Here is a 27,894-nt window from a genome sequence, read left to right as displayed (position 1 = left end):
ATAATCTTTTCATCATTCTTTGTAGAGAAACAGAAGACTTCTTCTGCTAATCTATAGTTTTTCACAAGAAAACTATTTTTCTTCATAGCTTTAAATTTTTCTGATGCCAGCTGCCCAGAAATTCTACCATCAGTTCTATCCTCCCATTTCACATCACTCTGAGGTGTGTTATGGGTCATGAGTCCAGGGATGTCATTTTTAAGGATGAGTTATTCAAAGGCAAAAGTTCTCTTCATCTGATTTTGTGACCCTCCCTGGAAACAGAAGTTTTCTCTTTGCTTCTTAAAGGCCTCAAATCTTCAACCATTACTTCTCTCACCCTGTTCCAGCATCTCACAGGATCACAACTACTTCACCATTTGCTAAAATCCACACTTTGAAACACTCCATTCCTCCCAATATACTCTGTCATGAAAGAAAGGAGGTTTTTTTTCAGAACATTACTGTCCATCTCCATAGCTTTAACAAAAAAATATTTCAGCATATTAAAGCATCTCCTTCTTTCTCTGAGGCTTAATTCCTTTCTTCACTGTCTTTGATAGTTTATAGGGTCTTTTTTACATGTTGATCACTCTCTCTTTCTCTTTCTAGAAAAAAAGGATTAATCTGCAAGTTTCATCTGGGTGATGAAAGGGCTAAAATCTTGCCCAGGCCTTGTAGCTGGTTCTGCTGTCTCTGCCGGAGTGGCGGCTGGAGCTGCCTGCGATAACCTTTCTTTACTCAGCAGTCTCTGATAAACTCAGCAGCGGCAGAAGCTGCAGCCGAGCCGGGGGAACCGGCCTGACCCGGCCTGGGCCCGCTCGCCTTCCCCCGCCCCACCCTCTGCGGCCTTGTCCGGCCTGGGGCGGGGGGAGGCCGAGCTGGAGCCTGTTACCTCCTCAGAAGCCAGAAACCAAAGAGAACAAGAAATTCCCAGACTTACATCTTAAGGTAGGTGTTCACAGGCTGATCTCACTTTTCAATGGTCAAAACCATTGTCAATTCTCAGAAATAACCAGTTATTGGTCAGAAGAAACTCCCATCAGCCTCCAGCAGTTTCAACTTCCCTAGCTCTTAAAACCAGTCTTAAAGGTGCACAACTTAATAGATAACATAAACCAGGCGTTTGGGGATACCAGTATCATAAAGTCACCCCAGGACAGGTAGTCTGTGACACCCAATGACATAATCAGAAAAGAAAATTTTAAAATTTTATAAGAAAAGCATTTTTTTCTTTAGATATACACCAGGAAAGGCAACATTTTAATGAATAATTTTCTTGTGAAGCTTTCTTAAGGATTTATATGATTACATATGACATGAACCACTGCAAACACGGGAATCAAGAGATCAAGAAAACACAGGTTCTTTGGGAACAGAAATTTCAAAGATACAGAATAATTGTAGAAGGATCTGCTCTATTGTATAAGAGTTTATCAGTTTATTTTATATCTAGTCAGTGGGTGAATAATGAAAAGGAGAACATGATAGATTTCAGAACTTCTTTTACACTGAGCTGGGGATTACACTGCACTGGAGATGTCCTTGAAGGTACAGTGATCCATTTTGCTTAAACAGAGCAAGTTATAGAGCATATTTTCTCTCTCTTTCCTACCTCTTCTACAACAGTAAAAGATGCAAATCCCCTTAAAACCTTGAGTATTTTCTTAGCACACAATAAACACACAGATGTGCTACACTGTAAAATAAAGGTAGAAGTTATACTATGACACATGTTGATAAAATATCTGTGAATAAACTGTTTAAATATAATCAATTGGATGCTAATACTATTTTATTTGAAATCAAAACTCAGTAAAAAGAGAAGCAGAGTACAGCAGAGGTGAGACCTGCAGGCTGAAGAACCCCTCTACATTTTACTGGAAGTTTTCTTGGCTTGTAACCCAGACCCAAAAAGGCCAATAATAAAAGGCCTTTTCATGTCATACATAACATACTTTTGTTAATTACCTTTTTTATTTAGTCTGTGAATAATTGAATACCCCTAATACCCTAATACCGCTAATATTACAATGATCTGGGATCTTAACCACTATTAATGCTTGTCCATCTGCAACCATCACAGCTATGACAGGAAGAAAAGCAAAAAACAACTCTTCTTTTTGAAGAAATCATTTCATATAAAAAAGGCTAAGAAAAGGACATACTTAATAATTATTCTCATGTTAAATTAATCTGATCTTTTTGCAAGAGAAAGATTTAATTTTGAGGTAAATGAATATTGCTAACTGAAATGTACTGAAACCTGCTTACCTGGGTGCCATGTGAGAATTGTTGTGGTCTTGAAATGCTTTTTCACAGCACTGTTTCCAGGCTTTTATTTTCACTGGACCATAGAGTAAGAAGTGATGTGCAGTGCTGTACAGCACAGTGATGTGATGCACTACAGGATATCACAAGCAGTGTCTGTGACCTGACATAGCTGTAGGCATTCTCCAAAATATTAGCAGGTATGCATGGATCAAAAAACGGGGAACACCTGGATTCTTCTCATATGGGAGATGAATTTATGATTCTTGGATAAAGAAAGGTACCAGATTAGATGGCATTCCTACTTTGGTGGGTTTTGCTGTCCTTCCAACCTCTCCTAGAAGATGCTGCAGTGGGGACATCACACTTGCACAACCCGAAGTGTGATTGGGTTTTTACACAATTTTTCACAAATACATTTGTGAATTGTATATGGCATCCATGCCTTGAAACCATTGACTCTTCCAGGTTCAAGTGCAGATACCTCAGCTCCCTTGGTTTAAATATATTTCAAAATTAATTTAAAAAACATTTTTAAATTTCAGCCTTGGTCTTTGGTCTAAGCTTTTCATTCCATAACAAGTCCCCTGTCACCAACCTGACTCACACAGCACATTCACACAATGTGACCTCCTCCCAGGTTTCTGTCCATCTATCCACTCTATCATTCCAGTCTAGTAGAAGCACTTCAGTTTATTATCTTGAAATTGGAGTGAATGAGAATCTTCTGGAGCTTTGCATGGAGATTCAGGTTTGCTGGGGCTCAACACAAAATATCATTAAAATGTAATTTACTAAGAAACTTGTTTGTTATACTTTCCTAGAAACATTTGAGTTTTCATAAACTGAGAGTACTTATTTTATTAAACACCCCTGCTAATATGTACATGCTGATAGTACTTTTTATTTTTCAAAGTTCACATATGTTAGAAATTACACCCTCTCTCCTCTAGGCATTGTTTATCACTAAGTAAACATCATATATTTCATCTGGGAGGCAGTTTTACCAGGTGAGAAGATTTGCTGCTTCTAACTGACAACAATAAATGGCTCATACAAAACCAGAAGCAGAGTCTTACATTTTTTTTAAGTGCATAGCGTTTACATGCCCATAGTGAAATGAATAAGCTTTTTACTTTATTGTCATTTGACAAAGCCTTAGAGAGAAATAGGTGTTTGCTGAAGCAGCAGAAAATGTTGAGGTTTATTTCTAATGTATCTTATATTGCCTTTAATGCAACACACACGAGACGTAATATTGCTTTCTCATGTTAAATATACTCAGTAATTTTAACATTACATTTGTTCCAACAAATTCTGAACATTTAGGGCTAAGACTTACATCTGTTTATGCTGATACTTGTAAGTCATATATGCTCAAAAGACTGAAGAAGTTTAGATTCTTTTGGGGTAACTTAGAATTCAAAAGCTGTGTATTTCAGAGTACATATTTGCTTGCTTACTTTCTCTGTCCCCCATCTGAACATTTTCAAATATTCCATTTAGATCATCCTATTGAAACCAGAAGGTTTACGTTTTTTTGTCTCTGAACCATAAAGGTTTTTAACCAAATTGTTTTCCTTTAGATTCAACACATATTGCATCAGAAGTACATTTTCTAAAGTAATAATAAATAATAAATAAATATAATAATAATAATAATAATAATAATATATATAATAATAAATATAATAATAATAATAAATAAACCTGTCTTCAAGCATTGGATTCTGTAACATCTGGGGGAAATTACTTATTTTGGTATGGTATTCTTTGAGCAGAAAATCAGAATAATCTGAAAGACATTCCTGTCCAGTGATTTATCAGATTCCAAATAAAGAGGAGTCAGTACTTCCTTGTGAGAAATACAGGAACTGGATCAATGGCAAAGCAGATGGGAAAATGAAAACAATACTATTTCTGTGGCATTAACAATGTAAAGTATTCCTTTTTTTTTATTTTTTTCTGTGTATAAATTGCCTCCAGTTTAGGTTCTGTTTTTTTTCTTGTTTCTTCAGACTGAGAAACAAAATCTTGTTCCAGACTCTTAGAAGGTGATTTAAGGTACTTTAACCTTTAAAATAGGTTATATGTTAATTATATTAGTTATATATTAGTATATTTTATATACATAATTTTTTCAAACTTTAGGTGTCTTCAAGAATCAAAAGTTACAAAAGATGTGGGGTCTATAAAATGTTATTTGTCATTTTTACTTTGCACATGTACTTCTTGAACATATATATGATAAAAGCAACTGATGAACCTAAGCTAAACCACTTCCCTGGAGACATCTTCAGCTGTTTGAACCCATCTAATTAATTTAATTCAGCTTCAGGCTACCTGATATATATATTGTTACTTAGAGCACTAAGTCCTTAACAAGGATGGGGCAGGGGAGGGGGGATGTAAAATCTAACAGTAGGACTGGAAGTGTTGCTTTAGGTTACATGCATAGCTCATCTGTATTTAGATATGATTCTTTTTCTCTGAAATGAAGGTCCATTCATATCTGGGAACTAAGTTCCTCTGAAAGTCCTCTGCTGCTTTATTGAGATGCTGAAGTAAAGATTTATGCTTTTAATGTTATACATGTATGTAAATGTAAAGCCTCTCATTTACTAAAACCATCACCACAACAGGCTGTAATTGGCTTTCAGCCTCAGCTCAAGTATACAGGACTGAATGCTTGTTCTTAGCAAGAGTTAATCTTCTTCCCAGATGAAAAATGAAGACATTTTGGATTCTGGCAGGATTTTGCTACCTCATTCTGCCTATAATCCTTTTGCAGAGGTGCTTGCATGAAATTAAATTTTTAATATTAATTTCAAAACTGAAAATAAATTTGTTTACTCAGTGGCAAAACCAGCCTGTAATCCTCCAGTACATCCTTTGATCCAAGAAGAAACTTTCAAACCTTTAATCCTCAGTTCTGGAAATCTTTTACTGAGACCAACTCCAAATTAATTTCATTCATCACCATAAGACTGATGAAAAAATCAGGCTCATTATTCAGAACTTATTTATTTTCTTGTCAGTTTTTTTTTTGTTTGTTTTTTTTTTTTTTCTTTGATTCACTTCTCTATTTTTGCTTTCTCCTATTCCAACAGTTTAGGTAGATAGCAGTTACTACAACATGGTTTATATTGTACACAGCAGTCAGTGAGTGCACTCATTTGGAGATCTGTGTCATGAGGAGCTGGGAATGCTTTCAACACCAAGCCCACCCCCAAGCTACTCATTGACTAGAAAAATACAGTCAAAATTCATGGGTTCTTATTGCTCATTGTGTTGAAAATACTGCTACAACATCATATAAACTACAGAACTGACTGAAACGCTGAAACAACGTGGCATAAGATGCTTTATATACAATTCACTGCCTTCTTGTAAGATTTCTAATACATTTTAACAGCTAATAGCCAATGAAATATCTTGAAACATTAATACTCTATTATTGATCTTGTATTAAAACTAATCCAAGAGCTTGCTTCGTGGTACCTTTGAAGAAGAGTGATTTTCCGAATGAGGAACGCAAGGAGAAATTGAAAAAAGAGTACATGGGCAATACATACATTTGTTGGCTAACAGCTCAAATATTTTGCTTGTAATGACGTGTCTTGGTTGCTGTAAATAGCAGGAATTTTCATGGGAAGTGCTGCCCCCCTAAAATATTTTACTTTTTCATTGATCTCACTTATGCTAGAAGGATTAGTAAACCTTTGACCCAAAGGTCAGTGTAGGAATAGTAATTTAATGCTTTCTCTAGAGATGAATAACATTTTGCATCAGGTAGTCAGATTGTTCCTTTTGGAGATAAGTGGTTCCTAAAGGAAATTTATAATCATGGAGAAGTAAAAAGGTCAGATTTTCTGTAATTCTTCATATTTGTAGCCAAATATGTGCTGCAGATGCTAATAACCTTTTTCTAACATGTGAAAGAAGCTATAGAGCAAGATTTTTTTTAACTACATGGCATATATTTAACAAATAAAAATTTCCTCCCATCCATCTGAAACAAGTTTACTACTGGGAACCAGGATTATTTATTAAATGTATTTTTATTGCTTCCACATCTCTCATTTTCATAAACTGCCATATAATTTTGTCTAAAAGACTGCTCAAGAGTTTATTAAGATTTCATTAGCCACAAATAACCCAAACAATCAAGTGAAGCAAAATAAAAAACCACAAAATAAAACCCCACCAGTATAAAATTCCTTTTAAGCTCAGACTTAGTTTCATATAAGACTTTTTCATTCTCACTCAGTAAATATCATAGACTTACAGGAACATTATTTTACTTCCATACAACAATTACTAGGTATTATTTTCCACTATTTTTGCATGAATTTTTTTTCTTATACAGAATAGTTTTACTTTGGGTTGCATTCTTTCATTTTGAGCAGAGAAAAAAGCCTGTATTAATTTATTTTTAAAGTCACAACAGCTGACCTGATTTTCTGACCATAAACATTTTTTCATCAACCAAAGGAAAAAAGTAATGTGAGATAAGCACACAGTGGAGAAGTTTCCAACCAATCAGTAATTGTTAGAAGTTTTGGTGTGTCACAAAATTTCAAATAGGTACCCATTTAAGATTGAACACGTTTGAATGCTTTTTCTTCGCAAAGGAAATATGTGCAGGTATAAACCTTTTTTATGTTATGGAATGCAGCACAGAATTGATTGCTGGACCCGTCATGAGTTTGTGGATTCACAATGAGAAAAATTATCTTTTGACTTGTAAACAGAGGACCATTTGATCAAGGAATTGTTGTTAGTAATAAATACAGAATTCTGCAATTTCATATTGGAAGATACGTGTTAAATGTTATATCTATTTTTTACAATTCTGGTGATAAACCTGTCATTTAGTTCTTAGTTTTTGTCAAGATTTGAATGTCTGTCATTCCCTAAAGAATGTTTTTGCAAAATAAAGGTTTCCTTGCTGCCATCATAATTTCACAACTTCTTAACTGTCAAGAACTAAAAAAACAAACAAAAAACCCTAGGCTTAATCACTCAGCAGACACAACTTCTATGTATGTTCTCTTTAAATTCAGTGTGTAAAGATATAAAAGTTAAAGTTTCTAGTGATTTTGAGTGATCCCACTGTGATGTCACAGTGGTCCCCTCTTCCTGTGCAGTTTCACATTGTTTAAACGCACATATTCTAGAAATGGTTCCTCTGTTTGTGACACTTCTGAAAATTTAAGATATTCTATTACTTAGCTGCACTTTAACTGAGTAGAATAGTATAAATCTTTGTTGTCACTTCATGCTTCATTTCCCTAATCCTTTCAGTGCCACTGGAATAATTTCAGGATTCCTTTTAGAGATTGCGTGTCAGTCGGTTTCAGAGAGCAATGCCCACTCTAGACCCACTGCTTTGCACACTGCATCCCAAGTTAAAGGAAAACACACAACCAAACTCACTTTTTTTTGCTGCTCATACGAAAATGTATTTCTTAACTTTTCACAGCCAAAGAGCCATTTCCTTTTCTCCCCTGCAGCCACCATTTTTCCAGCAGGGCCATCGGAGCACACGGCCCTGCCCCACAGCATAATTATCTGTACAAGCCAGAAAGATCCAGCTGTGAAAGGTATTCTGCTACAGGTAGCATATGGCTCTGCAGGGTGTCCCATCTGCCATGGCTTCAGCAACTGCAGACATTCTCATTAAAGGCTTCCAAGAGACTCAGCGGCTTTGAGACAGCATTCCCCCTTCTTGTGTCCCCTCACCCTGTTTTCTGGTTCCATACAGCTTTGATTCTAAGGCCTGTATTCTCTGTCATGATCTATCCAGCAACTGTAAAGCAGGCACTTAGAAAATTGTACCTATATTCATTCTGAACAAAAATTAAATACCTTAAAACTCTGCCTTAAAATTAATGTCTTTTCTCCTTTGCATTTTATACCTACTGGCAAAAACAAATTCCTGTGCCTATTGATAAGGAAATGGAATTACCTTTTCATCTGGGAGATAACTGGACAGTCTTGTCAGTGTAAGACGATTTGCAACTTTTGCCTACGTAATATAGGGGTGAAGACTGAAGAAGAGGTGACTTAAGTTTACCTGGGCCTTCTAGTTACTATGAAAAATAGAACTTTTAGGCTAGAAACATGTGCTTTTCAGTGAAGACAATTTTCTTTTGCTCAGTTCTTGTTCAAAGTAAAGTCAGGCCATGGCACAGGCACATCAGTTGTATAGCTGAGACAGCTTGTTCTTCTTTTTCCTTCCAAAACATTTTCATGTCTTCTCTCAAGATTCTTTGTGGTTGCTTTTCACTCGTATGTTAGTGTACTGTCTCATCAGTAACTCATCTTATAAATTACACTATGAATAATTATAAAAAAAACTTTTTATACTCTCCTTTTCCAGTACTGAAAGCAGGGTTTGCTTGTTTGGGAAACTGAACAAGGTTTTATACCCCCAGCTTCTGTTACTGAAGAAGCTAAACTGGACTGCATCAGCCATATGAAATGCAAACTGGCCAGCAATCAAAGCCAGAGACCTGCAAGGCAATGACAAGGGAATCGGGAAACATTTCTGTCTCTAGGAATTTCTCAGAGCCTTCAGTTGCCTCTTTCTCTTTTTATTTTTCTTCCTTATATTGGTTGTATTTTGGGGGGGTTTTGTTTGCATTTCATTGTTTAGCACATTTGCAAAAAATGTCTTCTTGTTTCCCACTGTGCTGCATTACAGCTTGACTTCCTGTAGAAATATTCTCTCAGGGGAGACAATAATTCTGCCTGTTTAAAATAATTTTAGCCCTACTTTTCTGCAATCTTTTATTATTTGGAGTCGAATTGACTTATGCTGAGATAGAAATGGGCTTAGTATCTTTTCAGGGTACATAACTGCATTTAATATCTTTCAAAATTCTCTGAACATTTTAAAGATGTCACATTATAATGTGCAAGCGAAACACAATAAACTGTATTAATGCAGCTTTATTTTGAATGTAGAGTTTCACTAGAATGCACTTCTGCCTGTTTGTATTGAAGAGAGCATTGGCAGGACACTAAAATTGCAGGGCAGCAATATTATGTAATTTCTGCATGTAGTTGCTTGACCATTTAATATCATATTTATAAACAGTATAGGTTGAATTGTAAACACCACCAAATTACAGGTTTAATAAAATTACTGTTTCCATCCCTGCTGAACAGATATGTTTTTTCAAAGTTCAATCAGACACTACAGCTAGGATGAATACTTTCATGCTCTTTAAAGTTTATTATTGTCTCTGGCAAGAAACAAAATATTGAAAATAATGTTTTAAATTGTCCCTTAAAGCAGGATATAAAAACTTGTATCTGTAAATGTAATCTGCTAGCACTGAATATTTTCAGTGTAATAAACCTAAACACATTTCCGCTCTGAATGCCTTTTTGCTTGTACAGAAATATAAGGCTTTGTTAAATGGATGAATTTTGTTGGAGTAAATACACTAAACTGCATTTCCTCTGATGCCATGTACACTTCCTAGGATTTTTCACCTTTTATTAGGCTTGACTAACCCACTTGGAAAGCTCAGCACACCTTGTTATAAAGAAAGGTAGAAACCTTCTGAGACAGACTTCCTCTCTTCCCACTTTTTTCGGTGGCCCAGGTCAGTAAAGTCCCTCTCCAAAGCCATTTGCAGTAGGCTTCTCCTCCTCTGTTAAATTTAAAGTACACACAGCTAGAAACTGTTTCTCCACACAGATCTGAGGCCAAGAGAATTTGGCTGAGATCTTTGATGGAGACAAGTCACTCTTCGATGTGGTGAGACAACTGCAGGTGTCTCCAACCCTGGACAAGGGTGGGGGGAAAGAAAAGGAAGGGAGCGAGAGAGGCAGTGAGGAAGGCAGAACAGGAGAACATCCATTTACAATACCATGTGTATGGAGTCAGGAGGACTAGAGCTGTGCAGATTGAATGGCTTAAGAGCGTTCTTGTGAGTACTGACAAGAGAAAAAGACTCAGAAGAAGGAAAATACGTGGAAATACATTCCTCTGTCACACTAGGCATTGTGCATGCCAGGGAGGAATCTAAGATTTTGAGACAAGTATGTTTATTCAGATGCTGAAGATATGGTCAATAAATCTCTTTGTCCTACACTCCAATTTGAGAAATTTTGATTTCTGCAGCCCCAGGATACAGGGGTGGATACGCAAGCTAAACCATCAATATGCAAGCAATGCAGCTCTGCTCCATAAGCTTTACTGCAGCCCTAGGCTACACCACCAGCTGCTGCCACACTAATCCTTTCAACACAGTTACTTTTTCCCATGGCTGTGGAAGTTATTGGGCTGTTGTTCATATCAGGATCTAATCCAGGAAGTTTTCATCACACACTGATCTGAGAGAACTGGCCTGCAAAGAGTAACACATGAACACATAGCGCACACACACACACACGGAGATTTACACAGGCTTTTTAATTCTCATCTCTAAGTTATCTCTGAAGTTTAAATCTAAAAGGCTCAGCTACATATATAATCAAAAGTAGTACTCACCAAACTGTCATGTACTCCATGTTCCTAAGATACTGCAAGGAGTCTATATGCAGGATTGCTTTCTCTGAGCTGAATCTTTGCTCCTTCCCTTGCTTAGTTCTTCAGGTCCCGCATATTATTGCAGATGTGTTATTTCTTGTTTTCTGCTGATTAAGGGTAGCAGTTACCCTGCGGTGGTAACTACACTACCTTTCTCGTTATTATCATCTTCCAGCGTAGCAGCTCCTTCCCTTTGGCTTTTCACCTCCACTGCCTTTAGTTTTTTCAGCTTCAGCCTGTGTAGTAAACTTTACTGGGTTTAAAAGGGCCAAATACCAAATAGAAGACCCCAACATTACTCACAATGCCTTGTAGAGAATGGGCTCTATCAAAGCACAATCAAAATTTGCTTTGTGTGAGCTTCATAAGGTTCTGGCTGAGGTGGAGTTAAGTTTATTCACAGTGACTAGTAAAGGACTGTGTCTGGATTTGTACTGGAAAAAGTGTTGGAAATATAGAAATGTTTCTGTTATTGCTAAGTGGTGTTTGCCCAGCATCAGGGGCTTTTCTGCATCCTGTGCCACCCCTCCAGAGAGAAGGCTGGGGGTGCACAAGAAGCTGATAAGGAACATATCTGGGACAGCCAATCTCAGCTGACCAAACGGATATTCCAGACCATATGGCATCAAGCTGAGCACATAAAGCAGGGGGAAGAACAAACTGGGGAAACTTTTGGAAAGACGGCATTTGTCTTCCCAAGCAAATGTTATGCATGACAGAGTCCTGCTTTCCTAGAGATGGCTGAACACCTGCTCAGGAGAAGCAGTGAATGATTTCCTTGTTTTGCTTTGCTTGCACGCACAGCCTTTGTTTTCCCTATTAAACTGTCTTTATATCAACCCATGAATTTTTTTTACTTTAACACTTCCAATTCTCTCCCCAGTCCTGATGGTGAGGGAATGAGCAGCTGTGTTGTACTTAGTTGCTGGTTGGGGTTAAACCTCAACAGAGCAAAGCCAGGGAAGGATAGAGGATGAGATGATACAGCCAACTAATTAAGCAGTTGTTTTCTAGAATGATTGTAGAACAGATTGTCTTCAGGCACTGCAAGATGAAATTTATAAAGAGATCAGAAAGAAAGCAGTCTACACATGAAGCAAAATACAATGGAACGTGGCACATTAGTAAATACAAATGAAATGTTAGAACTTGGCAAAAATATATGAATAGATTTTAATGAACAGTATAGATCACAAGAAAAACTCTTGGTTTTTAAAGTTAAAAATACGTGGTTCTGCTGCAGGCTTATGTCTTGTGTATGGGTTTCATTCTTGGTTGTTATTTCTCACTTCTCTCTGCCCTGTTTAAATAATTTTACACCCATTAGCTAATGTTGAACAAATTTGATATAGCAACAATATTTCTCAAAGATATGTTAGCCGTATGTGTTTCCTGAAATAGATCTATAGATACAAATTGGATGCTTTCATTTACTCATCTAAAAGCTTTTGATGATACAAAAAATGTTGCAGTGAAAATTGATACCATTTTAAGTACTGGAGAGAGTACACAGAGAACAGAGGGAGAGAACTTTCTAATGCTGTAATTACAGAAGAAGCTTCAGTGGGGTTTACAGAAGAGTTGCAAGGCAAAATTGAATAAAATCAGGATTTATGTAGAAATTCCACATTGAGACAAGATTGTCAAAAAGAGTAAAAGGTAAAAGAGATGAAAGGTACTGTTGCATCAGTGGAAATAAGGTGAGATCATATCAAGATTCTCAACCACAAGGGGAAAATAGTTTCAAAAAGCTCAAGATATAAACCCAAAAAAATCAAAATAAAGATTCTGGCATTGTTCAAGTGACTGCATTAGAAATTAATTTTGGTGATTAATAATGGAGCTGCAGCCAGCAAGCAAAACCAAGCTATTTGAAAGGTGACTAATGACTGGAGCTGTGAACTTCATTTTTAAGATGCCATGGAAATAGACAACTATAAATGGACTATAGAAGTCCTAAAGGTGAGAAGCATTCCCAAGAGCCACAGGGAGAAATATTAGGAAAATATCACCACAATATGGGCAGATAAATCATGGGCACAGCTGTTGAACAACATATCCTGCATTTTGTGATCTAACAAGTGTCTTCCATAATATAATTTCAAAATCTATTAATGATATTTTAATTACATTTAATTCCATAAAAAAAACATTAAGGTTTGGGTTTTTATTAAATATTTTGGACCATTATTAATTCACAAGAATTTAAAAAATGACTTTTTAATTAAGACACTTGTTTTTCCAGTTGTCAAGTTTCACAAGCACAGATCGACTATTTAATGTAGAAAATGGCATCCCTTCACTTGGTAGTGCTGAAGTGGAACTTCAAATGCATATGAGGAGGGCACAGCCAGCTTAAAACAACACACAGAGAGAAAGACAGCAAGGAAACAAGACTGGTCTTTGATTTACAAATGCTTCTCAGCAATGAATTTGTTTCAGGAACAGAAGGCAATCTCTTCTGGAGAAACAAATAAGCGAAAAGCAAAACAGAATAAAGAGCCAGAATGTAAACTAAACGCTTGTCTGGCTCAGAGCCTCCAGTTTGATGTCTTGGGTTATAAATAATCAAGTGCACTTGTATTATCCATGTTGTAGAGCACTAGTATTCATGAATACTTAAAAATCCTCTGACAACTGGTTGATGTTTCATCAACCATAAAGTACAAAAGGCGAATTAGTGTTGTTTTTTCATCACCCTTTGTGGGCAAAAAGATCAAAGAAGAGATTTCCATATTGGCAAAGACCTTGTCAGTCTTTTTCTCTGCTTATACATAAAGATGTGTTTCTGCAATATGACAATGAAGACTGGCAGATGTTAAAACGAAAGTCACCCCTACATAAATTGAGCAACTTCAAGATATGAAGTCTTTCATGAGTGTTTTATAAAAGGATTCATTCTTCTTTCATGTTTATTTAATTATTTTATACCAAGAACTGGACAAGTCAATTTTTCTGTGAAACTTGCTTCTGGCATATCTGAATTTTCCTTTTTAACTGAAGAACAGGAAATCTCTATCTCTGTCACAGAACATAACTTCCCAGAATTTTTATGTCTAACATAATTACATCACTAATTTAATGACAATATCCAATGAGTAAAATTGCAACAGTATTGCGATGCGATGTTATGTTCTATGCTCTATATACTATTATATCGTATGCTAAAATTTAAAATGCACATTTTTCAACAGGAGGGATTCCCTTGCTGGAACAAAGATCTATGTGAAACATTTCACAGAAGCTCTTTGTCACTGAAACTGCAGAACAGTGTCAGCAAGGTGTGAAAATTTTCCATTTACTTTCAAATGTCCATCTTTGAATAAAATCATGTCTTAAAACCACAGTTCTGCATATGATTATACTACGTTTGAAGTACCATTCAATATAATTTCTATCCTAAACAAATTCTGTGCACATATTTCTTTAAATAAGATGCTCAGAATTATTTTTAGCGATTATTCTGAAAATGGGGAAATACAAAATTGCAGCCACTGTGTATTTTCTGCTCTTTTATATTCATTTTCTCTCCTGCCAGCCTGTGCACTTCCCTCAGACATTGTCTCAAAATATGCACATACCAATGCATTCATGCCTGAAAGAATCTAATGGAAAGAGTGACCTTCACTTTTCTTTTGCAACAGTCCAGAGGTGAGTGTAGCCCAGAAGTGATACCTGTCCCCATCCCTGTTTTGCCTCTGTGGCTCTGGCTGAGAGCAGCTTTCTGTAAAGCCATTTATTCGGGGTTCTTGTGGTCTGGATGTGACAGTCTGGGGTGCCGTGAGGGTGCCCCCAGCTCTGCAGCTTGCCTGAGCCTGTGCAGCCCCGTGGTCCTGGCAGGGAAAGCTGGCAGCTTTGCAGCTCATGTCACTCTCCAAAATTAAAGATCCACTGTCTGAAACAGAACTGTGGCAGGAACTATGAGCAGCTCTTTGAACAGTGCCGTAGTGAAGGTGAAGGCAGACCATGCTATAAAACAGGGTTAGATGCTGCATTAGGGTTTTTGTGAAAGCAGCCAGAGCAGTCTATTGCATCTTGTATTTATCATTTATATGATTTATGATATATTATGATATATGATTTATGTGATGAGTTTAATGAAGACTATAGCCTCTTTCTGTGGGGAAAATTTGTTCTGGATAGCATTTATTTTCATCTCTCCTTTGAAGAAAGAATATTAAAAAGAAAATGAAAGTTCAGTCTTTTCAGGTCTGTAACTCTAAAGGAATACAATATATTCAAAGACCACTGAAAGTTGCAGTGCTAAAAATCAAAATAGCAACAGATAGGAATTAGTTTTCATATTTTAGCCTTATAAAGGTTATTCACTAGTGGTGGTATGTAGTCACTTCTGAGCAATTTGCAAGATAATTTTTTGCTACATAACATATCCAGAAATTGGTTTTCCTTAGATTTTGGAAGGGCGAAGTGAAGAATGGTCCCCATGTTGCTCCCTGCTGAAACAATCAGCATGATTTGAGGTTATTGGAAAGCTTAGGAGAAATCAGAAAAAGTAACACCTGTATTTTTGCCAAGTAATTCCTGGAAGACATTTAATATATAAACATATATATAAATATATATAAACTTATATATAAATACTAACTTTCTCTCTTTTTAAAGACTTTTTTGACACACCAGCATTCTTGATGCTAAGAGCTGATATCCCAAAGTTTATTCATTTTAGTGACTTATGTATGATTATGCTGGAATGCATAATAAAATTACTAATTTTATAAAAGAGGAGCTAATTAAAAAATCTTCATTGGATCTGCTCTGTTGTTAGAAGGTGATACTGTTGAAAATAAAATACTTAAGCATTCACCTATAAATGGCAAAATCTATTAAGGTACCTTTGATTTTTCTGTACAGCTGTTGTAAAAGACACTAAAATTCTTTGGTGTATCTAAAATATTTGGCAAAATGCATGGCAATATTTAAGGTTGCAGCACAGTCCAAGAGCTGGCAATGTAACCTTCAGGAAGTCTGAAAGTTTTTGATACAAAGCTTCATGAAGCCCATCTATTTCTTGACCTATTCCCTTAGCACCAGAGTTTCCTGATGGAACCAAATAATAGAGACTGAAGCACTTTAGTCCTTCTGGTACACAAAAATATTTCCCTGTGGTTTTCATGTGTTTCCTGAAAATAATTCTAAATAATTTTCATATACTTTCTTAAGGATCTAAACCTCACATATATCCAGGGAAAATGTCTATTCACTTGCTGTCTGTTCATTTTAACTAAGAGAATGAAAAATGTTTTTCACTCAAGTAGAATAAAAAATAAACTCTCTATAGCCAGTTGGCTATAAATAACAAATATGTTTGTAACAAATACATAACTGTCTGCATAGAGCATATAACAAATTTCAATATAACTTTTGCAATGGTTTTTTTTCATCATTTTAACCTTTCTTTTACCAGAATATTAAGTTTTTCTGCCAATTTATCTGCATAGTCCTTGGGGGGCCATTATAGTCTCTCAAGATTAGTGATTTAATATATTTGATTTCTTGTATTTTCTTATTATTTCTACTAAAATTGAGCTATTTTACTGGGAAGGGGCCAGCAAACCCTTTACAATATTTCACTTAACTAAAGATCAAATATCATGAGGCTGAAAAAGAATCTTGTGTATAAGTCATCTGGGCCGTAATTCTCTTTTAAGTTAAGGAATATTAAGTATCATAGAAGGCAAACAAGAACATGTGTTAGTAAGAACAAATAAATAAAAAGCTGACACTTGCCTTCCTGGTTTGCTTTGACTATTTTAACTGGAGGAAAGACTCTTTGCTTTCCCAGATGTAAGTCTTGTACTGTTGAAGAACAAGCAAATGCCCCTTAAGCCTTGGGACATTCTTCAAAATAGTTCTTTGATGTTTTCAGCTGCTTTAATTTTTGTTTACACAAATGGAGACTCTTTAAAGGGCTTTATTTTCAAAATACATTTTCTCAGTAGTTTTGTTAAAATTCAGTTCACAGGAAGAGTCAATGGCAGGACTTACAGAAAAGAGGCACCCACTTACAATGAATTTGTAATCCTTTGGCCAGGAAACTACTGTCTATTCATATTAATACCTCGCTAACCTCACCAAAAAGAAAAAAAAGTATCATCCTACTTTAATAAAAATAAGTGATGTTTTCAAAGCTAATGAAGAATAGATCAGTTCCAAATATTATTTTTGTTTCATCCTCAGTATTTCACAGTATATGTGCTGAAATTGTGCCCTTACAGTCTCATTTGATTTAGTCTCATTTAGTGCCTCACTGTCGAATAAGGGTTTCCCCTTCATACATGCTCTACTGTTCTCTGCTATGTAAGATTTTCTGATGGGTGTTTTTCCTTCTATTTTGCTTTAAAGATTTCACATTTATACCTCAAACTCCCAGATCCACAAACAGTTATAACAAACAGTTGTAACTTACACAGTTTCTCCAGCTCTGGAGCTGCCAGCATGGCACAGTAGTGAACCTGTTGAAGTGAATGAGGAGGAAGCCACAAAAGTGACCAGAGGGATGGAGCACCTCTCCCATGAGGACAGGCTGAGAGAGTTGTTCAGCCTGGAGAAGAGAAGCTTCAGGCATATCTTACACAGCCTTCCAGTAATCAAAGAGCGCTCACAAGAAAGATGGAGAGGGACTTTTTACAAGGGCATGTAATGACAGGACAAAGGGGAATCACTTTAAACTAAAAGAGGAAAGGTTTAGATTAGATATTAGGAAAAAGCTGTTCACTGTGAGGGTGATGAGGCACTGGAATAGGTTGTGCAGAGAAGCTGTGGATGCCCCATCTCTGGAAGTGTTTAAGACCGGGTTGGATGCCACCTGGTCTAGAGGATGCTGTCCCTTCCTATGGCAGTGGATTGGAACTGGATGAAATTGAAGGTGCCTTCCAACTCATGCCGTTCTAATGATGATCTGCCCAGACAAAAATAGATATTAATTTTCTCCCTTGTGACAACTAACTGGAGATTAAGTTGCTCTCACCTGCAGTTGACACATGGTGAGACAGAAGCAGTTTTTAGGCTGTTTGTACACAGCTGGGACCAAGAGGTGGCAGTCCAGATTGTCTAAGAAAGGAGTCAGTCAGCAGGGAGCTAGGGTGCTCCTCCTGTGGAGCTGATGGAGGCAGTTCAATGTCCTGTGGTCACTCATTTCCTCGCAGCACGGAAATCTTAAACTTTTAGGCAAGATCCTTTGCTTCAGCGTGATCGCGCTTGTTTGAGCAGGATGCATTGACACAAAACATGTGTCTGCAGAGCGCTGGAGGAAATAATAGGATACAGCCAGTTTGCTGGAAAACCGATTTCAGCAATTCTCTCAGGCAGGTAATTACTCCTTGTACTGATCTTATAGAGAAAGTCTTATCCAAGACAGGCAGAATACTAAAGCTTTCTTTATCCGTACGTAAATGCATCAGAATTGTTTCAGCATCACCTGGTCTTTTAATAGTTTCTAGCTGAAGACATACATATACATAGTAGGAAAAATTACACAACCCCCACAAATATTATTGACCGAGACTTGAGATGTAAATATTACCACATTAATGTATGTTAATATATGTTAATATTTGTTAATTTAAAACCCCCTCTATGAGATTATGACCTTGGTTTACTCAGAGGAAACTTTCTAGAAATTTACAGTTTTCAAAATTATCAATTTAACTAGCTTATTTTTAGGGCTTCAGATTTAGAACTGTCAAACCTTAGCTATGGCTACCGAAATGAGAATGCATAAAAGAAACATTTGACTTTACAAAGTGTTCCCTTTTACAAGAAAGAATTCATATAATTTTATTTTTTTTTACTTTATCTACTTTAAATAAGGATAAATAAGAAATATCTCATTGTCCAAAATGTTCTTTATATCCAAGATTAATAATTTCTCAATCATAATTTTACTCATAATTTTTTACTGTGTATTTGTACAATTGTATTACACTATCAGAAACTAATCAAACTATACATAGAATTACATCAATACAAATGTCATTATTATTTGTAAGAAGTGGTGCCATGTAACCAAAGGTTAATTGTGGAATAACATCATCATTTCTTATGCAATTAGGACCTGAAAATCTGTGACAAGATTCTGAAGTCTCACATGGCCAGAGAAGAGGTTCATTCAAGGGTATTCACAAAGCAGACCCGAGATCAATTTTGAAACCGTCTGGAATCAGATCAGGCACAGGGAATAAAAATGGCAGCTCTCACAGGCTGGGAAAAGCGAATAGAAGCAAGCATTAGAATTGCTAAGGAAGACTACATCTGGGGAAGACAGAGCAGTGGGAGAGCTTGCCTTAGCCATCTATTGATTTTCTGATGTACCAAGTAGCACAGAGGAGAAAGGATATGGAATTGAGCCTGAGAGAATGGTGGTGCTCATGCAGCAGTAATTAGAGGTGAATTATCTGGCTGCAGAGAGGGGAATACCTGTGGATAAAAGTCCCAGGCTTATAGAAGTTATTATTTGTAGGACCAGTGAAGAGCAGTCTAGCTCCTGAATGGCCCATTAAGCTTTGAGCTGTGAGGGAAATTGGCGGAGAGGCTTTGCAGATACAGACGGAGTCTCGTCAGGTTAAGGTGAGCGCAGAGCATGAAATCCACTTACACCATCACTAATGGGGAGCTCTAACTCAGACAAGTCAGTCCTCAGCTCTCTGAGCAGCAGGGGGAGACAGGGTTTTAGGACTTGTCCTGTTTCATTTCCTCAGTTTTCAGACCAGAGGAAGCCAGTTTCTTGTAAGCAGAGCTATATTCAGCTGCTGGAGTCACAGCTTAATGGATTGCGATGGTACTGATGGGAGCATGCCACTCCTACTTATCTGGTGTGGGGAGGGAACCCACGAGTGAGACAAGCTGAGAATGACTCATTTGAGAAAGACTGGATAGAAAGCTTGCATCACAATTTGGCATTTAATATCCTATTCCTAGCACCTTTTTGCTGGATTTTGTGGCTTCTAAAACAAATCAAACCAAAATTAACAAATTAGAATTGCACATTTTACATGCTTGCTACATCTTATCAATATTATTCTTACTCCTTGAATAAGGTCCAAAATGTTAACCAAGGAAAAAATTCAATCCAAACTTTTACTTGTATATAATTACAAAAGAACTTTGCTCTGACTTCAGTGATTGCCATAGTATCTCTAAGCATCACTTTAGAAAATAAATACAAAAACTCCTAGTGCTGATCTGCAGCTGATTCAATTGAGCGAATTTGAATATGGAAGAATGTCTTGCCATTAAATCTGTATGAGATCTGGTTTTTTCCCTAAGTGGATTTCAATGTTCCCTGCAAGTCATTAAACTTCCTTACCCACGCCAATGCCATTAGGAATCTAATAGATTTCTACAGGTTGCTCAGATGTAGATGTAAGATCTGCATATCTTGATCACTAGTGCCATGTTTATTGTGAAGTATTTGTACATAAATTGCCATGAAAGATTGGCATCTTGAATTAAACTCCCATATGTCTATAAGAAAGCAATAGGGACTAAGATGAAGAAGCCAGAGAAAAGAATATTAATCAAAGTCGAAGGAGGGTAGGAAGTCTCTTTATCCTCTACATCCGAGGAAGAGCAAAATGCAAGAGAAAGTGTTTTGTCTTCTGATCAAAGTTGAAATATTATCAGTGATTTTTCTCTCTTCTATAGCCAATGTGTTTGGTAACTTGTGGTGGGTTCACCCTGGCTGGATGTCAAGTGCCACCAAAGCTGCTTCTATCAGTCCCCTCCTGCTGCGAATGAGTGATTTTTGCTATCAATGGCATTAGCAAAAAGTAGGTTTTAATATGAGTTTGTGAAAGTGCTGGTTTTAACCAAGTTCAGTGATAGGGTTTGCTCTATTACTTACCACATAGATGAAGCATACATAGGATGCTGTGGAGCAAAGGTGATGTCATTGTGGCTTTGCTTTAAAGGTATAAGACTCTTCCTTTTTTTCTGAACACAACACTGGGAGACAGCTGCTTTTATTTTTATTTCAAACCAGAATATTATTAAGCGAGTTATTCTGCTTTCTGTTGTGTTTTAACCTCAACAGACAGCCAGCTAACCCTACCTTAGCCCAAAGCAGCACATTCCATCTTGTGAAGACATGGTGTTTCCTCAGCTTAAAATAAAACTTAGTTCCTTGAAAACAAAACTTACTGAACTAGGGACAGAAGTATAAAATTACTTTCTATACTTTTGGGGTATATTTAAGAAACAGAAATATATTTAACATAAGGAATAGAAATCAAAGTAGGTTTGAATTCATTTTTAACATCCCAAAAAAAATTGCTGTATCCTGACAGTGCATTATACTGCCTGGAAAGTATTTGTCTTTTTTTGTTTTAGATTTAGCTATTATAGTTATAGTATAACTATAACTATAGTTGTACTATATAACTATAGTATATAGTTATACTATTAGCATAGTTTAAAATTTTGCACTCCTGTGTTTCATTCACAGTCATTGTAGCAGTGGACTAAGAGTATTTTCCTTAAGATTTGTAGCCCATATTTCATATTTAAAACACAAACAATAAAATTTTGCTGCCAGCACGTGATGAGTTGACGGTGTCTGAATATGAGATGTATACCAAGGTGCTCTATCACTCCCCTCCTCAGAATAAGAGGAAGGGGAGAAAATAAGATGGAAAGGAAAATTTATGGGTCAAGATAAAGGCAGGTTAAAAAAGCAAAAGCAGCCCTCACACCTTCTTTTCTCTTAGCCTGTATGTCTGATCAGTCATTACATGGTATGGAATATTCCTTCGATCAGTTTGGATCACCTGTCTTGGATGTGTCCCTATATCCCCTGCCAAGATTTTGCCCAACCCCAAGACTAGAGGTGAGTGTGAGAGGAGTGTTAGTGAGGGAGCCCTGATGCTGTGCAGGGAGCGCTCAGCAGTAGGTAAAAGAAGAGTGTGCTCTCCACACCCTTCTTGCTACCAGTAAACAGCACAGCAATGTGCTGACTGATACAGGAAAAATTAATATCAAGGACTGATACAGGAAAAATTAACTCCAGGTCGGCCAGACCCAACACACAATACTAAAGAGAATTGTGATCAGAAAGACAGAGCTGCTTTGAACAAAAATTATTCTTGTCAACCTGTCAATAAAAAGTTTCTTGAATAAAAGTATCTCTAGAAATGTGGTGAGGAATATATGCTTCTGAAGCATAAGGGGATTTAAAATGTGATATTAAATATCTTGTTTCTTGGGAGAGAGAATTAAAATGGGATTAATCTTTTTTAGACAAATATACAGGGACATAGAGTTTATAAAGAGAAAACATGCAGCATATCATGCTTTAAAATATGTATAAACAAGATTGAAACTTATCACAAGTGAAATGCCAATGCTGTGTGAAGGGACTTCTTCATACAAGTTGTAAGAAAACTTGAATCTTGACTCAGAGCTGTTACTGTCACTGAAGCCATGGAAAATGAAAAGAGAGGGCACTACAATTCTCTATTCCCAATAAAGACCTAGAATTAGAACTATAAATGGATATCAGCCTGCAATTTAGAAAGGAAATAACATGAGTTTCCTTGTTGCACCGCTCTTTCAACAGGAAAAGCATTCACTTAGCAGCAGTGCTACAGTTCTAAGCTCAGCATTAAGCCTTTTAAAGTGTCACTTTTTTCAGCATTAATCTAATGATAAGAGAGAAAGGCAATTGCAAAAGTCATTCTTTATTGCAGCATTTAGCTCCTTGAAACTTCATCAAAATCAGGAGGGACCCCTTTTTGCTTTGATTGCCTGACCCAGAATCTTTAATCCCGTTCATTAAAACCATGCCACTCTTTCCTTCTGAATTGCCTTCTGAGCTCCAGGAAATCACCAGGCACAGACACAAAGCAGAGCTGAGGGCTGTACCAGAGCATAACTCTGACACCTGAAGAGCACAATTCTGCACTGAGTCAGCTGCTTGAATGTGAGACATAAAACTGGCTTCCCATTAATGAAAGATAACATTAAAAGTGTCATTTTACTTGATTAAGTCATCTGCTTAGACTGCAAATCAAGAAAGCATTTTTCTTCAATATTTAAGTAGTAGCATGTGACTGGGGTTCCATACCGATAGAAAAGGCACCTCTAAAAATGGGTTTGTTTCGTTATTCTCCCCTTCCCTTCAAAAAGCTTTCACAGGATGTTTGGGTTCTTTTAAACAACACGAATCTTCTACAGTAATGTTTGGAAAATATTCAGAAAATATTCAGAATAAACATATTTTAACACTTTAAACGTGTCCTAATGACAAAATTTACTTAACTTCCTTGTTTCCTTTCTTTCTTTTCCCACCTACAAAAAGAAGGGTGATTGACATTTTACAGAACAACTGCAACAAAAAAGGAATTGGTGCAGAGCTCTATTTTTCTAGGGGAGGGTTAAATGCTTCAATATAGCTCTAGCTAGTAGAAGACAAATATGAAATTGAGTATAAGACCTTAAGTGATGGTACAATGAATGAGAAATAAGGCTTTCCCTATTTGACCAGCTATTGCTCTCCCATAAGGAAGACTGACAGATATATTTGCTTGCAGGACTGTCCCTCAAGGAGCAGAGGTAACAGCAGGCACAGCACCCTCCACCCAGATGCCTGAGACACCAATGATCTAAAGAGGTCAGCTCCTTGCCATTGTATGAAAGGACATATTTGCACAAGCAGGACAGACTTGAATGACCTTGCTGTCTCGTCAATAATAACGGGTAGCTCAGCTCAGACCTGCTCAAAGTGGGTATTTCACAAGTGCTGTTGGTCTTTCTGCTCGTCAGTTGGTGGGTTAAAACCTGTTTATGTAATAACTTGACCCCTGGGTGATAAGCTAAATGCACTCTGCAGTTTCACAGTCCTCCAAATCCCAATTCCCACAGAAGCACACTGATTCAGTTTATCTTAGAAGTGAGGAGCATCTGAAGATTTGCCATCTGGAAGTGTCTAGAGCACAAAATGTCTGAGGCTCTCACTGCTGACATGGGAGGGGGTGTGTTATGTCCATTGCCAGCAGGCTTTTAACATTTGCATTCTATTTCAGAGCCAGAAGTGCTCAGAGCCACAATGCTACTGTTACTCAAAAGCCTGTTGGAAGCTGCATAACGCTGCTGGATTCAGTGGTGAAATGAAGCAAAGCAGAAATGGTGCTTATCTATGCAATGTAGAGCATCCAGGGTCTTTATGATTTTCTCACTAAGCTGAACTTTTTATAGTATTTTTTTCTCTGTGATTGTGGTCCATGGGTTTGCAGCATGCCTGATGTTTCTTCTCACTCCAGTCTCTGCTCAGGATAATTCCACATCTTCAGTGCTGGCAAAGGACAAGGCTGCTTCCCCAGCTTTCCAAATTGTGAAGCTTGTTTGAGTTGGCAGGAAAAACACAGGGGCTTCAATTGGCTGTGATTGCTCTCTGGTTAAAGACCAGAGCAACAGAAAATGCCTCAATTTACCAGTAAAACCTTATTCAGCGAAGTAAGTGATCCTATCTTTTTTTGAGCAGTGCTTCTCTTATAAAAACTAAAACCCAGAAAAGAAAATGCCAGAGAGACTTCTAGAGCGAGTAGTTGAACCAAAAGCTCCTGTTTGAGGTTAAAAGTCTGTTCCCATCCAGGCCTTGTTTGCTTTCCCCATAACAAGGGACAGTATTGTTGTATCAGAGCTGGATTAAGTCAGTCAGGCACAGAATCTATCACTTTTTCTTATCCAGAAAACTCAGGATGTATTTTGCTACATAGATTTCAAATGCTCAGATTTACAGCACCATTACTTCTGTGTAGAAACGTATAAAACCAGTTTGAACAACCAGGACCTTAGTGTATACACTTTCTTAATGGTTTTCCTGTTTTTCCTTTCTTCCTTCATTGGCACAGATGGAACAATGGACACTTCAGCAGTCCAAGCACATATTGAGGAAAAAGCTGGGAGGAGGATCATCTCACACCTCCTACCCATCATGAAAAATTCAAAGTAAAGGAAAACACACAGGTCAAGTACGCAGCTAAATCAATTTCTTTAACTACAAAGAGACTGAGAATCAATAGATTTAGGAAGAAAACAGTTAAATGTATCTGAGACTAATGACTCTACTGACAGTAACATGGCAGCACTCTTCTCAACATAGTATTTAATGTTTTTTCTATCCATTATTTTATCTATGATTTGGCAGTGTAACCAACTCTTTTTATAATGCTGTACTTAAAGAAAATACTGTCTCCTTTGATTAAGATGAATGAAAATAAAAGCTATCCTGAAGTGAAGGTATTTCAGATGGCAAGATATTAACAATAATATGGAAATATATGACATAAAAAGAATTTATGGAAGAGAAAGAATGTTACTTTATCTGTCATATAAACTAAAGGTTGCTCTTCAATGTATGAGCACATTTTTTTATAGTTTAAAAGCATTCTGGCAAACTTCAGCTGAACCTTTAACAAGAAAATCAAATCTTTATATACAATCTAACTGAAAAATAAAAGGCAACTTTTAGTACTATCTCAGATCATCCTTGATGTTTTCTCACCTCCACATTACTATTAACAAAATTCTGCCTCTGAAAAATTCTCTGTGTGTTACACTTCATGGCTTATGAAAGGGAAATTGCTTGCTGCATTCCCCAGGAAGGCATAAATATGATCAGAACTCAGGTCAGCAAAGTCTATTCCTGCAAAGCCTTCATGTTGCCAGCCCTGTTTCTGCTATCCTCATTCTCAGTATAAAGTTAAAGCTGTACATAGATGGACTTCAGAAAGTTGAAACTACTCTGTGTGCTGTAAAAAAGTTATAAATTAATCATTTTTCATTTATCCTCTGGTGAATGTCATGTAAAATTTTCAAACACTAGAGGTTTATCACAGTTGCTTTTGGAGTGATTTGAAATGATTGTCAGTAGCGCAATTGCATCCTATGAATAGTGTATGATGTTTCCACAGACACTGGCTAGGATTTTTGTTTACTTTTATCTATGCTGCTGTGTTTCCTTGGTGTCATAAAGACAAGGTAGTTTTCCCACTCTTTCTTTCCTTAAACTAGTAGTCAGCTATTATGTTTCCTGTTTGGTTTTGCTGGGTTTCTTTGATTAGTAAAACGTTAAACTCTATACTATATTTCTTTGTGTTGCAAGACACTGCTAGGACTGTATTAACACCAGTTAATTTCTGTTTGTCAGCACCATACCCCTCTAGGAAGGCATCCCAAATTGATTTTCATGCAAGGATCATAAAAACTTCATTTTCTTTTGTTGTCACTAGTGTACACTAGTAGGTAATGCAGAATCTAATTGTTATGAAACTTAGAAAGTAGAACAGTTCTCAGAAGATTAACTAAAATCAATTAGCAGAGGGAATGAAGCCACCATTGGTTTTTGATGCTCGCCCCCATGAACACAGCCATTCTCATTCCAGGACATAGAGGGATTATTTTAATGGAAAAGAATAGCTGGCTTCTGCGCTTTGACTGCCAACAGGAGAGTCAGTTAATTTTGAAAGCCACAGAGGATTTTCTCATTTAAACATTTTTCTCTGAGGGAGCACAGAGAAATAACTGAAATGTTAAATATTTTTAAATTAAATTCTTCTAATATTAATAGGATTGTTACTTTCATTTTTTACACTACAGAATTTGTTTGCTCATAATTTTGGAAAAGGTGTTTAGAGCTGAACCTTTTGATCCAAATACATTACTTTCAATACAAGCTGACTGGAAAGTGATTGTAAAGTCAGTATTATGTGATGTGTTGCTGAGCTGGTAGCAATGAAAACCCATTTTGCTTTTGGTTAGTGTTCTGCTGTAAAATAAATGACTACTTAAGAGTTTATGGGAAATAGGTAATCAAATCCATACATTTTTGTAGGACTTTTTCTTGAGAAGGATCCTAAGTTATGCCTGGTTCTGGCTTCCTTCAAACAGGCTTTCATTTTCTTTATCCCTTTTCATACCCTTTTTCTTAGGTCCTGGTTTTCTTTATATCTTCTGAATAATGTAAAAAGAAAAGCAAAATATCCATTTGCCTCATAACATTCACGTTTTAGTTACTTTATATGTTTTAATTCAATTGCATTTTTTTTCTCTGTGGATTTAAGGTCACATGTAGATTTTAAGCGACTAGGGAGGGCCCAGACATGAGAAGGCCATTAGTGTTATTTCCAATGTACTATCAGCCCACACAGCCTCCTGTAGGTCCATATGGTACTATAAATAGCTTTTCTTGGACAGACATTGCATCTGTTGAGATGCTGATTAAATTAATGCCTCACATTCATTTCCATTTCCCCACAGGTTTCCATGGACTCATGAGAGACTAGAACATCTTTCCACCATTAGTTCATGTAAATTTTAAGACAAAAACTTTTAATTTCTTTTGTTTGGTTATTTCCCTCTTCATTACTTCATTTATGTTTTCTTGGAACACAATAATTTTGTTACAATGATTCAGATAAAGTATTTAACAGCAAATTCACATTCTACTTATTTTTACTAAGGCTGTACACTGGAAAAATGTTTGCAAGGATAGAAATATTTCTCTGAGATTCAAATATCTCTGTTTCATTTACAGTGAGACAACCTTGCAGTCCTTCCCACATCTCTTTTCATATTCTTTTTGTGGAGATTAATTTTGCTACTATTTTTACTTAAATATTTGAATGCAGGGAACTGAATTGCTACTTATATTACTTCCAAGGAGTGAAAAACAGCTGTGGTCAGCTAAATAGAAAGCAGCCATGCTAGTAAGACACTGAATTCACTGCCTAGGTACAACATCTCCTAGGTGCCCTCAAAACTATTTTCAGCAGCTCACAACACAAAATTCAGCTGTAGCTGGAAACCTCTGTGCTGCTGTCTGGTCACTACATTCAGCTGGCAGCTCCTGAACAGGTACAGCTAAAAAGACAGGATGTAAAAGTTTTGGGGGTCACATTGTCTTTAGTAAAACCTCAAAAACTTCCTGACACACTTTGCCATATGTAAAATCGATGGCCAGCAATCACTGTGTCATGAGAACAGTCGCAATATCTGTGATCTTAAACCTGTGGGATCAATCTAGAACAATGACAGTATTTAAGGGTAAAAGGAAACTCCAGTCACTCCAAGAATCCTAAGAT

General features: G+C 36.7%; 2 long non-coding RNA genes across 2 annotated transcripts in view; one reads left to right on the top strand and one right to left on the bottom strand.

Moving 5' to 3' along the window:
- The window catches only part of LOC107206360, a 91,149-nt gene that overhangs the window by 54,994 nt on the left and 8,261 nt on the right, over positions 1-27,894 (bottom strand). The gene's annotated exons all lie outside the window — the stretch shown is intronic.
- On the top strand, positions 558-26,582 carry LOC107206361. The gene is made up of 3 exons (XR_004497974.1): positions 558-930; positions 23,344-23,423; positions 24,664-26,582. It is a non-coding gene; the product is annotated as an uncharacterized LOC107206361 (long non-coding RNA).

Source organism: Parus major, chromosome 5, assembly GCF_001522545.3.
Source record: "Parus major isolate Abel chromosome 5, Parus_major1.1, whole genome shotgun sequence".
Classification (NCBI taxonomy): Eukaryota; Metazoa; Chordata; class Aves; order Passeriformes; family Paridae; genus Parus; species Parus major.
Note: the sequence above shows the minus strand (reverse complement) of the source record. Positions and strands in the feature narration are given on the sequence as shown.